General features: G+C 43.3%; 1 protein-coding gene across 3 annotated transcripts in view; it reads right to left on the bottom strand.

The window, feature by feature from the left end:
- Window positions 1-15,779, bottom strand: part of Nck2 (NCK adaptor protein 2) — a 146,385-nt gene that overhangs the window by 128,400 nt on the left and 2,206 nt on the right. Inside the window, exon 2 of one of the 3 annotated variants that reach the window (XM_052193281.1) lies at window positions 24-139. The exons of the other annotated variants lie outside the window; for them this stretch is intronic. The gene's annotated coding sequence lies outside the window, so the exon portion shown is untranslated. The remainder of the gene's footprint in view (window positions 1-23; window positions 140-15,779) is intronic. 3 annotated transcript variants of the gene reach the window in all.

The following is a 15,779-nucleotide window of genomic DNA, read 5'->3' as shown; positions in this document are numbered from 1 at the left end:
AGGAAAGGGTTTATTTGGCTTACACTTCTGTATCACTGTTCATCACTGAAGGAAGTCAGGACAAGAACTCAAACAGGAACCTGGAACCACAAACCTATGCACAGGCCATAGAGGGGTGCTGCTTATTGGCTTGTCCATCCTACAACAGAAGCACAGATTGAAAAGACAGCAAAGTCTTGTTATAGAACACAAGACCACCAGTCCAAGGATAGCATCCCCCACAATGGGTGCTGCCCCCCCATCAATGACTAATAAAATGCCTTACAGCTGGATCTTATGAAAGCTTTGTCTCAGTTGAAATTCCCTCCTTTCAGATAACTCCAATGTGTGTGTCCAACTGACCTAAGACCAGCCAGCACATGCTGTGAGACCAAAAGCTCCCGCAGCTTCAGGACTCAGAGCACACAGCCACGCAGGGCCTTCACACAAGCGAAGTCATGAGGACTCAGGCTCTAATCCATAGCAGAGGCCCTAAGCCTCCCGTACAGATCAGCATCACTGGGAAACTCATCTCCACAGATTTCTGACCAGTTTGTCTCAGAAGAATGAGTCATTAAGTCCAAAGCATGCCCCGAGAATTTATTCTTTTCCATATCCACGGGAACCACATTCTAGAAATATGCTAAAGAACAACCCTATCCCCTCCTCCACCATGGGGCCAAGAAGCCATGCTGCCATGCCTTCCATGGCCACTGAAATTGTCTCTGGAAAGCTGAACACCATCTCCCAGGAAGAGTTTCAAGTAGCTACTGTAGAAACAACCACTCTGGGCTGGAGAGACGGCTCAGTGGTTAAGAGCATTGACTGCTCTTCAGAGGTCCTGAGTTCAATTCCCACCAACCACACGGTGGCTCTCAACCATCTGTAATGGGGTCTGATGCCCTCTCCTGGGGTGTCTGAAGAGAGCAATGGTGAACACATAAAATAAATAAATCTTTAAAAAAAGAAAAAAAAAAGAACCACTCCAGGTGGAAGAGCTGATTTTTCCCAAAGACCAGAGAGGGAAAGAAGGAAAACAAAAAAATCAACATTAGAGAAAACTGTACCTCAGCCATACAGCTGCCAACTATGCTGACAGTATGCAACTGTCAACTTTGTACAATCTAAAAACCACCTGGGTAGAGAGTTTCAGGGACGGATTGCCTAGACAGCGACGTCTGTAAGCGAATCTGCGGGAGATTTTCCTTAACTGGATGGAGAGTGCCGTCCTGAACGAGGGCAGTGCCGCTTCATGACTGGGCCCTGAACTGCTGTGAAAGTCGATGTGCTGTGCAGTAAGCACCCGTGAACTGATTCTCTGCTCTCCTGGGGATATGACTTGCTGTTTCAAGTTCCTGCTTTGACTCTCCCAAAATGAAAAATTATGGCTTAGAATTATGAGCTAAAATTTATCTCCCACCACCCCGAAGTTGTTTTTTGTCAGGATATTTTAGCCCAGCAACAAAAATGAAATAGGGTGGCACCTGTGATGTGAAGAGAATGGAGCTTTCTCCTCTCTACTCGAAACCTGAAACCCCAATCTTATCATGAGGAAACTGAACAACCCTCAAAACCTGCCCGAAGTGCTCGGAACCACCAGAACCAAGCCTCAGAAGCTACACCAGACAGTTAAAACTAAGATGACAGGATTAAAAGCAATGTGGGGTCCTGGGACAGAAAAACAGATGTTAGGAACTAATTATATAAATCTAAACACAGCTCAGGCTTTTGTTAACATCATGTATCAACACTGATGGTTAAGTATGACTCGGGCCTATACCAATGCCAGACAGCGAAGTGAAGGAAGTGGTGCTGGTTACATCTCAGTCATCTGAAAGCATTTTGAAACACACAGATGGGTGTGGCGGCAACACCTGTAATTCAGGCCCACGGGGTAGCTAGCATGAAGATCTCCTGTCCAAGCCTGGGCTACATAGCAAAGTCACAGCTAGCTTGTGCTATATCTGGAGATCACTGGACGGCGAGAAGCATGCTAATGTAAATATAAAATAAAAGCATATGTAGAAAATACCATGGTGGCCTTTGAACAGCACCAAACTGCACTTTGATAACGCTGGTGAATCGCAATACTCAAGAAAAAAAAAAAAAAAGGCTTGAGGATGCCGCTCAGTGCAAGGGCTCTGGTCAGTAAGCTCAGGTCCTGGGCTCTAGGTCCTGACTTTAACACTAACTTTTCAAATTAAAAGAAAGGGAGGGAGTGAGAGAAGGACAGAGGAAGAACATTATAGCTCAGCGTAATAAAACAGAATTACATTACGGAAATCCAATAGAACATACAGTGTATGCTTGGATACATAAAATGATAGACTGTATACGCAAACTTGCAAGTTTCAATGAAACTGAACAAGGACTTAATACAAAGTCTCTCTTTCTCAAGGCCCAAAACCAGGAATTTGATGCCAGATACTTCCTATCCAGTCAGGTGAGAGGCCAGTGAATGGAGGGCAGAGAGGAGGCGGAGCTAAGAGAAGGAGGGGCAGAGAGAGGGGGAGCAGGAGAGCTGTACGAGGGAGCAGAAGAGGCGCAGATCCAGATGGCATCAGAGGTGTTTCTGGTGTACTGAAAGGTTAGAAATATTGGGGTAAGATCTTATCATTGTAAACTGGCCTTATGTAATTGGGAGTTTCATAACCATAAATAAATTTGATTAACTACTCAAGTTTAAGAGTCATGCTTTACCGGATACTTGAAGTAGAGGGTGCTGGTCAGAAGAGTGGGACCTGCCTGGACTTCGAACAGAGGCCTGGTGGGGTGGTATTATATTTTAACAATTTCCCACTACAGGAATCCAACATTGTTCTACCTTTAATCCATCACAAACCTCCTATTTCCAAGTTAAATTTGGTTTACTCTCAAATTAACTTCAAGAGAAACAAGAAGCTTTAGCTACAGTCTATCATTACCTAATTCTAGTATTTCACAAAAAAAAAAAAAAAAAAACCTTTTATATTAATCCATGTCATCTGAAGCCAATGGAGATGAAGGCTGCTTCAGTATGAATAACCAAAACCCTATTTGCACTGAAAAGCAATGCTGGTTTGTTTGTCTGTGCTAAACAGAACTTTTAAAAAAAGGCTGATTGACATCTGTCCACCGCTGGAAAAGTTTTATAATGCCTTACTGACCACCTTTGTGATGTCCAGAGTTAAAAAATTGGCAGTCTGAAAGGGTACACTTACAAAAAATCAGGACGCTGATGCAAAAAGAAACATCCAAACTAAAGTAAGAAACAGTTTTAAGTTTCAAAGGAAGTACTTTCCAAATCAGACCTAGGAGAAAACAAAACAAGTCTTTGCCACAGCTGGGCAGGGCTGATCTGCCACATCCATTGTTCCACAAGATGCAGAAATTTGACTGAATAAACCTCCTCTAAATTAGAAGCTAATGCAGGAGCTGGCTGTGGTGGCCTATGCCTTTAATTTCTGTTGGTGTTAGGGAGGGTGGAAGAGACTTTCTGTGGAGTCACCTCTCAAGCAAATGTGGAGATGTGATTAAAGATTCGAAATGAGGGTGGACTAAAAACAAAACTCTCCAGGCTAGTTCCCAGGCTCCTGGAGGGTAGGTCTCTGACTGGCTCCCACACAGACACTATCAATAAATATTCACTAAGTGAACATTGCTTACGCAAAGTACAATCCCAACAGTAGTCCACCCCCCCCCAGGAGAAATCTGAAGAGTAACAGGATTTGTCACCTCTACATCCACCCACTGCCAACCTTAACCACGGTGGAGGATTTGATACAAAGAGCAGGGCCCTTCAATCATTTATTCCTGCTTCTTGAAGGAAACATTCTACCAATTAAGGACTACATCACACTAAGTATAAAAGCCCCAAAGGCAGTCCTGTAAGAAACACTGTGGCAACCTCTTTCACAAAACACAAGACACTATTAGAAGTGGATAAATCACAATTCTGTAACTAGCCAAATCAGTAAAAAAGAATCTCTACTCCGAATATGAATCAAGACTTTAGACATTCAAATTGAGATAAGCCTATTAATCAAATTTGGGATGATATAATTTAATACAGTTCAAATTATAATGAAAAGCCAAAATATCCCGCACCTAAGGCAGATGCTTACAGGCAGAAGGAGACAAGGCACAGGGGAGTGCAGGGCCAGCAGCTTCCGAGAAGCATCCCCATACTGCAGATCTCTCTCCAGAAAGGCATTCACACTTGGGAACCCACAGACCCAAGTAGATGGATACTTTCTTCATCTACAAAACATCCAATTCACAACAGAAGATTCCTTCTACCCACCCTCCAAGAAGAAAGGGCACTGAACAGCCTATAGGCAACAAAAAGATGCATACATTGCTCAGGCCCACATAATTTCAGAAGTCCCCGGTGTTCCCCAACAGTTACCATTAACTTTCCAGAGGATCCTCAGCCAGCTGAGATAAGAGGAGAGAAAAGACAGGCTATACATTGAAGATCTCAGAACGTTGAAATCTCACTGTGTTACTAGGGTATTCATCCTAGTAACAGAACAGGAAGAATGGTGATAAGAAATTCTGTCAAAGAGGACAGGACAGGAAATAACCAACACAACATAGATAGCTACGAAGACAAGGCAAATCCAACTAGCAAGCCTCCTCCACATTTCTAGGGTCCTCCCCCCACCCCCCTGCTTGATCAAGAAAGAGCCTATTTACAAGAAGAAAAAAATTTCAGACAGTCATCATATCCTAGGCTGGTAGTTGTGTAGACGCTGGGAGTCAGCAACTAACAGCCAAATTAGAATTTACCCTTTCCTTCTCCTTCCTAAGGTCTAATTTGTGGTATTTGTGTTCTCTCTTTGAAGAAGGTAAGAACCATACAAAGCAGACATCAAACATCCAAACACTAACGCATGTGCCCAGCTCAAAACAAACCAGGTTGAGCCCTCAAGCCCATGAACTTTGGTCATAACAAAATACATCTCTCTGGATAATCATCAGTATAAAGTTTCTAAGAAAACAGATGTCTTTTGATCAGCCATTGCCCTATCACTCCCACATCAGTGGGCCTTCTGAGAGCAAGGGACCTTATTCACGCTCAGTTAGGTGTCACAATGCAACAATCGGCTGTTCCTAGGTATGGGGCACAAATATGTTGACTGGACACAGATAAGCAGACTGACAAATTTAGAAATTATTCCACACACAAAAAAAGAGTCAATTACATAGAAGTGTCTCCTTTACATATTTAAGGGCACAGATGTACAAATGGTGTTCAGGAGTTCTAAATATGTATTATTTTCACTATGTTGATTAAAATGGAGGAATGAAATTGGTTCTCTCAAAGCAACCTAACTTAAACTCTTATGTGGAGAAAACTGCATTCACTCACCCCAAGGCTGGTTAACTATGGGTATTCCAAGCCAGGTAATTCTTGGCTATGGAGACAGGCCTACATGGTATAGGATTACAACAGCCAGCTTGTAGCCACTACCCACCTGAAGCACCTCTAAGTGTGACAAGTGTCTCTAGACATTAACAAATGTCAGCACAGGAAAGTCGCTCAGCTGAGAATCAATGAGTTTTAAAGACATGGGTGAAGGATGTTCAAGCCGCCATTAAGTTTTTCAAGATACTAACCTTGAAAAAAAAAAAGTGATTTTTGGATTTGCAAAAGTAAATTGTCTCTATTTCCCAATCCAAATCTAACAGCAAGTCAGATCCCAACATGAAGAGGAAGCCATGCATGTACTAATATGCGGGATGTTAAAACATATTCTCTCCCGCAGGCATGGAGCCTTGACCCATTAGACACCGTCCTGAAAAGAGATTCCAGTTCTACTGGAGACAGAATCAGCTTTTCTTTGGATGACTGAGTATATCAGACACAAGGCACAATCAAGTCTGAAAAGAACACCAAGACTCTTGACCCACAGGCAGCTCATCAAACACGCTTCAGTTCTGTCCAGGCAAAGCAGAGGACTGATCAGAAGGGATAGAGCCAGGCAAGGCAGATCCTAGGGAGACTAAGAACAGGGACATAAAGGGTAGTGTGTGCAAGCAGGTGAACAGACCACAGAGAAAAGCCCAGTGGTTGAACAGAGGACCACACAGGAGTGAAGAAGTGAAGGGAAATCCCAAAAGCATAGAACGGGGAAAATGAGTAGACAGAGAAGACTCAACTTATTATCTATCTTGCCAGATTCTGCTGAGTTTGTTTCTTTAAATTTACTGATCAGCCTACCAAGATTCTGGAAACTTTCTAGCATAACCTTCTGAATCCTTTTATTTCTTGCTTTTAAAAAAAAAAAAAGTTGTTTGTTTTAATTTAAAAATTACTAAAGTAGCTTGTGGGTTTTATGTCACCATCAAGCTGGCTTCCATCACACACAATAATAAGAACAGTTTATTATCAGTCCTGACTGGTCCTCCTCTCACACACAGGCTTGGTACCAGCTTGTAAAGTGATTAGCCATGAAATGGACACAGCAGACAGAGGGGAGAAAGGAGACCCAGCACGCATGCTTCTGCAGCCAGGCTCCTAAGTGATATAGTTAAAATATTTGTTGATTTACAGACATCCTTAAATCCTCAGCCAAAATTCATTCATTTTGAAATGTAGGTGCATCCTCGAAGGGAAATCGATAGACATGGGCAGACTGTATCATTTCCAGGCACTTTCATCTGCTCATGAAAAAGGCTTCCCAAGAGTCTGGTAACCTCCAAACACCAAAGGCCACGTCTGGAAAGGTCTAGAGCACACACCCTCCTGGAGTGGCAGCCCATGTGATAGTTCCCAAAGGGACTCTGAGCAGCTGCTTCAGAGAGTGAAGACGAAGAGGCAACCCCACCTTCTATGACCAGAAAACAGGCCAGAGGCAACTTGGAAATCCTCAAGACCTTCACACATGTCCGAGGGCGCGGAGGAGTAGTCAGAAGAACAGTGTAGCCTTCCAGAGCTACCCCTCCAAGGCCGCGGAAGCAGTCTCGCGCAGTAAGTCCTTCCCAAGTCCAGAGCCTCCTGCACAATGGAGCTGATAAAGTCGTTTCCAGAATGAATCTATATCCAAGATCCACTCCCTACCAAGGATTTTTTTTTATCTTCCAACATTTCTCAAATCTTAACTACCATGAAAGTTTATGCTCCATTTTATGCAATATCTTATCAAAGGTATGGTGGCCTGGCTTGGAGGGTGAGGCAGTCAGAACAGGAGTTCCAGGCCAGCCACTGAGTGGCTGCGATCTGAGCCAGACAACCCAGTCCCTGTTTTTGTTGTTGTTGTTGTTTCCAGAATAAAGGCAGAAAGTGCCGTGTTCAGGTCTTGAGAGAATTCAATGAGTTTTTGCCTGTAATGTGCTTAGAACAGTAATTACAATGTCTGCTTCTGTGTGTGTGTGTGTATATGTGTATGTGTGTATGTGTGTGTGTGTGTGCGCGCACGCTCACATTTCTATAAGTGTGAAAGACCACACATGACATGACATGTAAAACATGATGTTAGCTTCTATACCTACATATAGATTAAGTACTTAGCACTGATCAAAAATATATAAAAACTTATTTACATTGACAATTTAAATCTTTACAATAAAAGCACATTTCTAAAAGGTTTGTGATGCACCAGGAAGGAAAAGATACATGCTGTTAAATATACCTTGCATGCTGGATTCTGAAGAGTTTACCAAATTAAAAAAGAGTCTAATCACACATTAACTATGTTTGTAATGACTATATACATAGACCAAACTTGCTATACTGGGTAAAGAAAAGCATGACAGTAGCACTTGTTTCCTTTCACACTTTCAATGTGGCCCTGAGAACATTTCGGATTGAACATCTGGGGCTGACATTCACATGGGTGAGTGACTCACATGGCATTTCAATGGAATAGCACTGACCTGACAAACGATGGCTTGAAGTGGACTTTACAGGGAGACACTGCGTTAAAAGTCACACACCCACCCTGCTTTCTGCAGACAATCTCTCTTCCCATAAAGTAGAGGCAGGGTCCTGCTGGACTCTGTGCAAAACCACAGCTACACAGCAGCCTAGCAGTCTAGGGCTAGCCCTGAACAGCCCCAATGGACAGCAACATCTAAGAGAAGTTCCTGACCAGAGATAGCAAACTGCTGTGGGTATGTGGTTACAGACGGCAGCTTAGGGGAGAGTGAGTTTTGGAGAACAAAGACAATAAGTGAGTGTGTAGGTCCACATCTGTTGCACCAGGGACTTGGAACATCTTGGAGATGGATCCTGGGGCAGTGGAGACTTACCAAGTGCAAGACGTCAGCTTCGGCTGAGTGTTAGGGCACAAAGAATGAAAAAAAAAAAACAGATGGCAGGAGCTGTTTTGATATCAAAGTCAAAGGAAAAAAAGAATAGAGAAGTCAGTGAAAGCAATCTTCTGGAGGAGGAATCAATAGGGCTGATAACCAGATTGGGGACACAGAGGGAATTCAAGGATAGATTGGCGGAGGATGAAAAGGACAGTACCCAAGAACGAGGCCAGAGATGGCAAAGTCTGAGACACTGAAGATTTTAGAAAGAATTAGGAAAGACAACTTGTTCATACCAACGAATGAATGGGAGGATGAACAAATGAACACCACCAAAATAATGAAGCAACAAAGGAAACATGACGGAACAAACCTGTATGGATGGAGAGTGGTTACAGGTTAGCCCCACTCTCCAATGTGGTCACCTGTAACAACAGACTAGCCTTGGCCATACACACACACAGCACAAGATATGTCTCACCAAATAACACCATGCACTGCCCAGGAAGAGTACTCAGTGGCTCACGGGACCACAGCCCTGTCACAGAGGTAGCAGACCCTGCCCCACACTTTTACTCTCACAAGAGATCAGCAAATGCGTTCCTTCTCATGCAAAACCCACCATGTTCTCCGCTGTATTTATGAGAGTCCTCATAGAGAAGAAACACAAAAAAAGCACAGTGAGTACCCACAGCCAAACCACATGGTGAGGACAAGTGTGCACAGTGAGCTGAATCACTCTGCTTAAAGCCTCAAAGCAAAGCGCCAATGCTTCTTACCGGCCGTGGGGTTTGAGGGCTAGACTCGATGACTTGACAGTCTCTTTTTACTTCTAGCTATTCTGAAACCATCCCTGGCAGTTGTCCTCAGAGAAAAATAGATTCCAGACCTGGGTGCTGAAAGCAACTGTATGTCCTAAGACTAACCATTTGAGAAGACAGAGTTATACTGTGACACATGGAACTGTAGCCTCAGATTCACACCCTGAAGTTCTAACCCTCAAATAATGATACAATGATACCATCCCCCATAAGTATCATGGAAGACTGGTTCCAGAACCACCGGCGTTCCCAAATCCTCAGATGTTGGCATCACTTCCGTAACCTTACACAACCATTTTGTATCACCTATGAACTTCACCCCACACATTCTAGATTATGTATACATCTGCTGGGGACAGCAAACAGTGACAGGGACCGCCTGCTGTAGGCTGTGATGGAGGCATCTCAGAAACCCACAGCAGCTCCTTGTCAAAAAAGGATGTCGTCTAGGAACCTGAGAAGCAGGACACACATCCCCCCAGGGGACCCGCCATCTGAAATAAGGGACTGCCTGCAGTAGGCCTGGATGGAGACATTTCAGCAGCTCTTTGTAACAACCATTGTTCCCATTTCTCCTAACCTTAGCCCTGGACAACGCCTGTATAGATTTCATTTGTGCATAACTGTCTTTCAGTTGGCCTTGGTCTGCATAATTATTCTATTATATCTGACTATTCTATCTTACTTCTTTCTCCTGCTCTGGCGAATTCTGTGAAACTAGATGTTCCCTGATGCAATGATTCTTAAACAATTAACAACGGGGGCATGGGGCACAGCACAGCACATTCCAAATGGCCCAGGTACATGCAGTGTGTTCTCATCTTGGAAACAATGTAATAACTGAACAATGGCAATTCCAGATTAATGCTTGACTTGCAAAGAAAATTTGACGAAATTATTAGAAAATGATTTAGAGACAACATTGGGACCCCAAAGAAGGAAAAAAACTATGAAAATTATGAAATAAGTTTTATACAACATTTGACAGTGGTTCCTGGATAAGCAAGTATAGAATATGTAGAATCTTATATTAGTAAAACTAAGTCCAAACACTGGGACTCTTAGGAGAGTTGTTGTGTGCAAGGTGCAGAAGCGGAAAGCAAGGGGAGCTACGGAGTTAAGGGTTAACTTGGTTCTTTCTGGCCACTGCCTGGCAGCTTGGCCCATGTCATTTATCATTAGAGTTTTATAAGGAAATACAAGCATCTAGCCTTGGAGCTCTGAGCTCTGAAGTAAAATAAGCTAAAGTTTAAATAATGATAAGTTTGCAATTATTATTATTTTGGCTATAGGCCTAGAATAGGGAAGCTTGAAGCTTTGGGGAACAATTGTAATTCTTGAGTCTTTGTGGGACATGGTTATTCTTTTGAATTTGATTTGGCAACGATTCTACAATGTCTTTTTTTAATCTGTTTTTGGAGTATCGATAAAAGACTGGGGCAAGAAGAAGGCGGTGAGCATGTAGAGAGCATACAGAGAGCATGAAGAGAGTGTGTAGAGAGCATGTAGAGAGCGTGTAGAGAGCATGTAGAGAGTGTGTAGAGAGCATGTAGACAGCATGTAGAGAAAGTGTAGAGAGCATGTAGAGAGCATGTAGAGAGAGTGTAGAGAGCATTAGAGAGCGTGTAGAGAGCATGTAGAGAGTGTGTAGAGAGCACGTAGAGAGCATGTAGAGAGCATGTAGAGAGACTGTAGAGAGCATGTAGAGAGCATGTAAAGAGCATGTAGAGAGCGTGTAGAGAGCATGCAGAGAGCGTGTAGAGAGCATGTAGACAGCATGTAGACAGCATGTAGAGAAGGTGTAGAGAGCATGTAGAGAACATGTAGAGAGTGTAGAGCGCATTAGAGAGCATGTAGAGAGCATGTAGAGAGCATGTAGAGAGCATGTAGAAAGCATGTAGAAAGCATGTAGAGAGTGTGTAGAGAGCATGTAGAGAGCGTGTAGAGAGCATGTAGAGAGTGTGTAGAGAGCATGTAGACAGCATGTAGAGAAAGTGTAGAGAGCATGTAGAGAGCATGTAGAGAGAGTGTAGAGAGCATTAGAGAGCGTGTAGAGAGCATGTAGAGAGTGTGTAGAGAGCACGTAGAGAGCATGTAGAGAGCATGTAGAGAGACTGTAGAGAGCATGTAGAGAGCATGTAAAGAGCATGTAGAGAGCGTGTAGAGAGCATGCAGAGAGCGTGTAGAGAGCATGTAGACAGCATGTAGACAGCATGTAGAGAAGGTGTAGAGAGCATGTAGAGAACATGTAGAGAGTGTAGAGAGCATTAGAGAGCATGTAGAGAGCATGTAGAAAGCGTGTAGAAAGCATGTAGAGAGTGTGTAGAGAGCATGTAGAGAGCATGCAGAGAGCGTGTAGAGAGCATGTAGAGAGCATGCAGAGAGCATGTAGAGAACATGTAGAGAGAGTGTAGAGAGCATGTAGAGAGCAAGGAGTAAGCACGTGAAGAGCAAGTGAGAGAGTAAATATGGAGAGCATAGCCAGGCAGTGGTGGCGCACTCCTGTAATCCCAGCACTCTGGGAGGCAGAGGCAGGCAGATTTCTGAGTTCGAGGCCAGCCTGGTCTACAGAGTGAGTTCCAGGACAGCCAGGGCTACACAGAGAAACCCTGTCTCGAAAAAAAAAAAAAAAAAAAATTCAAAAAACAAAAAAACAAAGCAAAACAAAATTGTATATATTTACTAAAGATAAATGTTTTGCAATTAGCCAGGCAGTGGTGGTGCACACCTTTAATCCCAGCACTTGGGAGGCAGAGACAGGCAGATTTCTGAGTTCGAGGCCAGCCTGGTCTACTGTGTAGCTGTCCTGGAACACACACTGAGAAACCCTGTCTCAAAAAACCAAAAAAAAAAAAAAAAAAAAAAAAGGTTTTGCAATTGGCCAAAACCACAGATGCTGAAGACCAAATGTATCTGGACACACCATTAAAGAAGACAGTTGAAGCCTTGAAGCCCGGAATGGTGGTGCACACCTTTAGTCCCAGCACTTGGAGGGTAGAGGTAGGCAGATATGTTGGGAGTTTGAGGCCACACGGTCTACACAGTGAGCTTCAAGCCAGCCAGAGATTCATAGTGAGTCCTCCATCTCCAAGATAAGCAATAGTCTCATATTGGGGCTGAAGAGACGCTTACTAGTTAAAAGCTCAGACTGCTTTCACAGAGGCCAAGTTTGGTTCTCAGCACCTATGTCAGGCAGCTCAGAACTGACTAACTCCAGCTTCGGGGCATCTAACACACTCTCTGGGCTCTGCAGGCACCCGCACTCACGTGCATCCAGCTACACACAGACAGGCGGCCGATCACAAACATACAATTTCTTTTAAAAGAAATTGTAAGTGGGGGAAGGTGACAATTAAAGGTGGTAATAAGAATGAGAACCTTATCTAAAAGAACTACTTCCTTCCTAAGGCAACAAGGGCCCAAAAGAAACCCCTTACACCTATAATAGACAAATTAAAACAAACAAAACAAAGCTGCCAACTAAAGACAAGAGGGCCAGCAGGAAGACCCCTCCTCATCAGACAACATAACTTTGGTCTTCCTGCTTCCAGAACGCTGAGAACGTTCCCTCCTCTGCTTCAGCCCCCTACTGCAGCATCCACTACAGCAGACCAAGCAGGCCAGAACACACACTAAGCAGGAATGAATACCCTGGACACAAGGAGACCTTCCAGGCAACCCCAGCTCCTAAAAACGAAGCAAGGACACAAAGTCGCTGCCTGCCGTATCTCCTGCCTGCCTCCACACAAACGCTTCTTCTTCTTCTGCAGGCCCACGTAAGCTGCCCCAACCACATGTGCACACACCTGAAACACAGCCTAGTACACATCTGTGGGGGAGCCCAGTCCATTGTGGGAAGGGCAACCCTGGGATGGTGACCCTGAGTAAGAAAGCAGGCTGAGCAAGCCAGCAGAAGCAAGCTTCCGTGCTCTCTGCCTCAGCTCCTGCTTCCAGAAATAAGTAAGCAAATAAATAAATAAACCCTTCCCCGCCCCAGTTGTTTTTGGTTATAGTGTTTCGACACAGCAACAGAAACTACAACTAAGACAACACCCAAGGGCTATGACAATGCTCCAGGACTCAGTAACCCTCACCTGCTGCCTTCTGAGAGATGACAGGGCACTGAGTAATAAGCCTTCAACCTAAGCCCACAATCTACAACCCTAACATTTTTCTCACACTGATGTCAGACTCAAATGTCATTCTATGCAGAACACTAAACATGAGCAAGCAAAATGTACTTTGTAAACTACAAAATTCATTGACATCTTATTCTTATCTTGTTATCTGGCAGTTTGGGTCTTCCTTTAATAACTGGCTAGCCAGTGTATCTATTTCCCAAAACTGTCTTAAACAAAGAAATTGCAATACAGGTTCCATGTTCCTCATCCAACAGGTTTGGGGCTGGAAGTGCGTCAGCCTTTGAGGTATGTGCAGCACATACACATCAGCCTCAAGTGGAACTCCTGGGTAAATTATTTGCTTATCCTGCTGATATATTTGTTATTTACTACCACCCCGATCTACCCTGCATTTGTTAAACTTAAAGGAAATAAAACCCAAGTCAAAACAAAAAATTCATGTGTTTCATATATAGTTGATATGTGCACCTGAGTGTAATCTAAGTAGTTCTAGTCCACATGAATTTGGACAATTTGTCACAAGGTCAGGGGTGGAATATTCCATTTATGGCGTCATATTGTGTTGGTGCTCAAAAAGGCTTTATTTTGGGAATGTTTTCTCAAAAAATGTTAACCATTCTTAGACTTCATCTCAACATGGTCAGAATGGCCTAGTTCAACAAAACAAATGCTGGTGAGGTTGTAGAAAGAGGAATCCTCACTCACTACTGTGTAAATGCAAACTATCACTATGGAGAACCCTGAAAAAGCATTCCAACTAAAAACAAATCTAACACACGACCCAGTCCTCGGCACACGCCCAAAGGACTCAGACATCCGATCCCTCAGATGCCTCGTCAGCCATGGTTATTACCACCCTACTCACAACATGCAAACAGGCAAATGTCCTTCAACATATGAACAAATAAGGAAAATGAGGCACATATACTGTAGGATGCTATTTGGCTGTAAGGAAAAATGAAGTCACAAAATTTGCAGACCAGATTTTCAGGATACAGATCTTCAACCTGCAATTAAATTCTGAGTAAACTTGAACCTTCTTTTCTTAAAAAAAAAATATTACCAAATACAGACAGTAGAAAAGGGAGTACTAATCAATAACTACTTCCTAGCAACATAACCAAAGCTTTGGCCAGAAATATCACATCATGCTGACATGGGCAGTCTCATCTATTGAAAAACTCCAACACTCAAGCTAGGCACACACCTATAATCCCAGCACTCAGGAAGCTGCAGTGGAAAGATCTAGTTTGAGGATGTCACACAGTGAGACCTGAGACGGAGTCTCACAATAACAAAACCATTCAGTCCCACCTCAGATTTCTAAGGGTGTGGTTTGTTTAGCTCCACAAAGTCACAATGCAGGTGCACAAAAAGGATTGAGTAAGATTACCTTCAGGATGTGTAAAGGGGGGTATAAAAGAAATTCATAGTTTTTGTTTTTAGGTTTCACTGCAGAACTACAAATGACTTGCGGTGCAAGAGAATTTGCCAAATAAAGGCCACCAGATCACATTCCCTCACTGTCTCAAAGTCCTAGAGACCAAGCTATGTCTGTTGTGGTATGGTAGTTGGGACTCTCAGCAGAGGCTAAGATTCGATTTCATCACCAACCTCAATAACACAGGCCAGAAATCACCAAGATGTTAAGAAATGTGTTGTCACACATGAACTATGGATCAAATGGTATGATCAGCACCTTCCAGCCTACATCAGAGTAAAAAATAATGAAGACCTCTTAGTTGAGACTGAAGATGGTGAAATGGCCCTTCAAAACAATAAAATTTAAGATGGCCATAAAATCTGGGAAAGGGACAAGATCCCTCTTGGGCTACTCCCACAGGCCTAGTCAGAGATGGGAATACCACTGTGACCCTAGCATGGCACAGCTACATCAATCTAAAGAACACTTCTCTCTTCACTGCCATGGCCTGGAGGACTGAGAATATCAAGGGAAAGGGCAGGAGGTGCAGTGGGAATTGGGATGAAGAGAATGTGAGCCCCTAAAAAGGCCCACCATCATGTTCTTTGTGATTTGACCAAAGTAAATTGTTGAAAAATAAAAAAGTCTTTTTTAAAAATTGCACTATTCTGATGGCCTAAAGAAATGCATTATTTTCAGCAGGGCTGCATACCTCTGATAGTTTGTTTTCAAAGCTGCTTTGACCTCCTTCTGAGCTGCCTAACTTACACATAACAGCACAAATGGCATCTTTTTTTTTCACTTATGTCCTTTGAAAACACCCTGAGAAATGTTTCTATCATTTTTAGGAAAAAGGAACAATTCCAAAGCAACATTTGAAGTCCTTCTGGATGGAAAACTAATTTCCTAAGTCTCTGTGGAAGACTCCCAGTCCTTTTGTAAGAAAAGTTAGCTTAGAGTTTTCCCAAACACTGCTCTCTACACTGCCCTGCACTTGCAACAGACAATCTTGTGTTCTTCAGCCATTAAGGCTCATTTTGAACATCAGAAAATCATTTCCACAAGCCATGCCAGCCCCAATGCACACTGCAGGCCAGTCGGTTAGAAGCATGTGTGCCCTACAGAGCAATCAAGCCTGGTCTTGCCAGGGCAAATTAAGCTAATGCAAGTGATCAA

The sequence above is a fragment of the Apodemus sylvaticus genome, chromosome 9 (genome assembly GCF_947179515.1).
Source record: "Apodemus sylvaticus chromosome 9, mApoSyl1.1, whole genome shotgun sequence".
In the NCBI taxonomy this organism is placed as follows: Eukaryota; Metazoa; Chordata; class Mammalia; order Rodentia; family Muridae; genus Apodemus; species Apodemus sylvaticus.
This window is presented reverse-complemented; position numbering and strand designations above follow the sequence as displayed.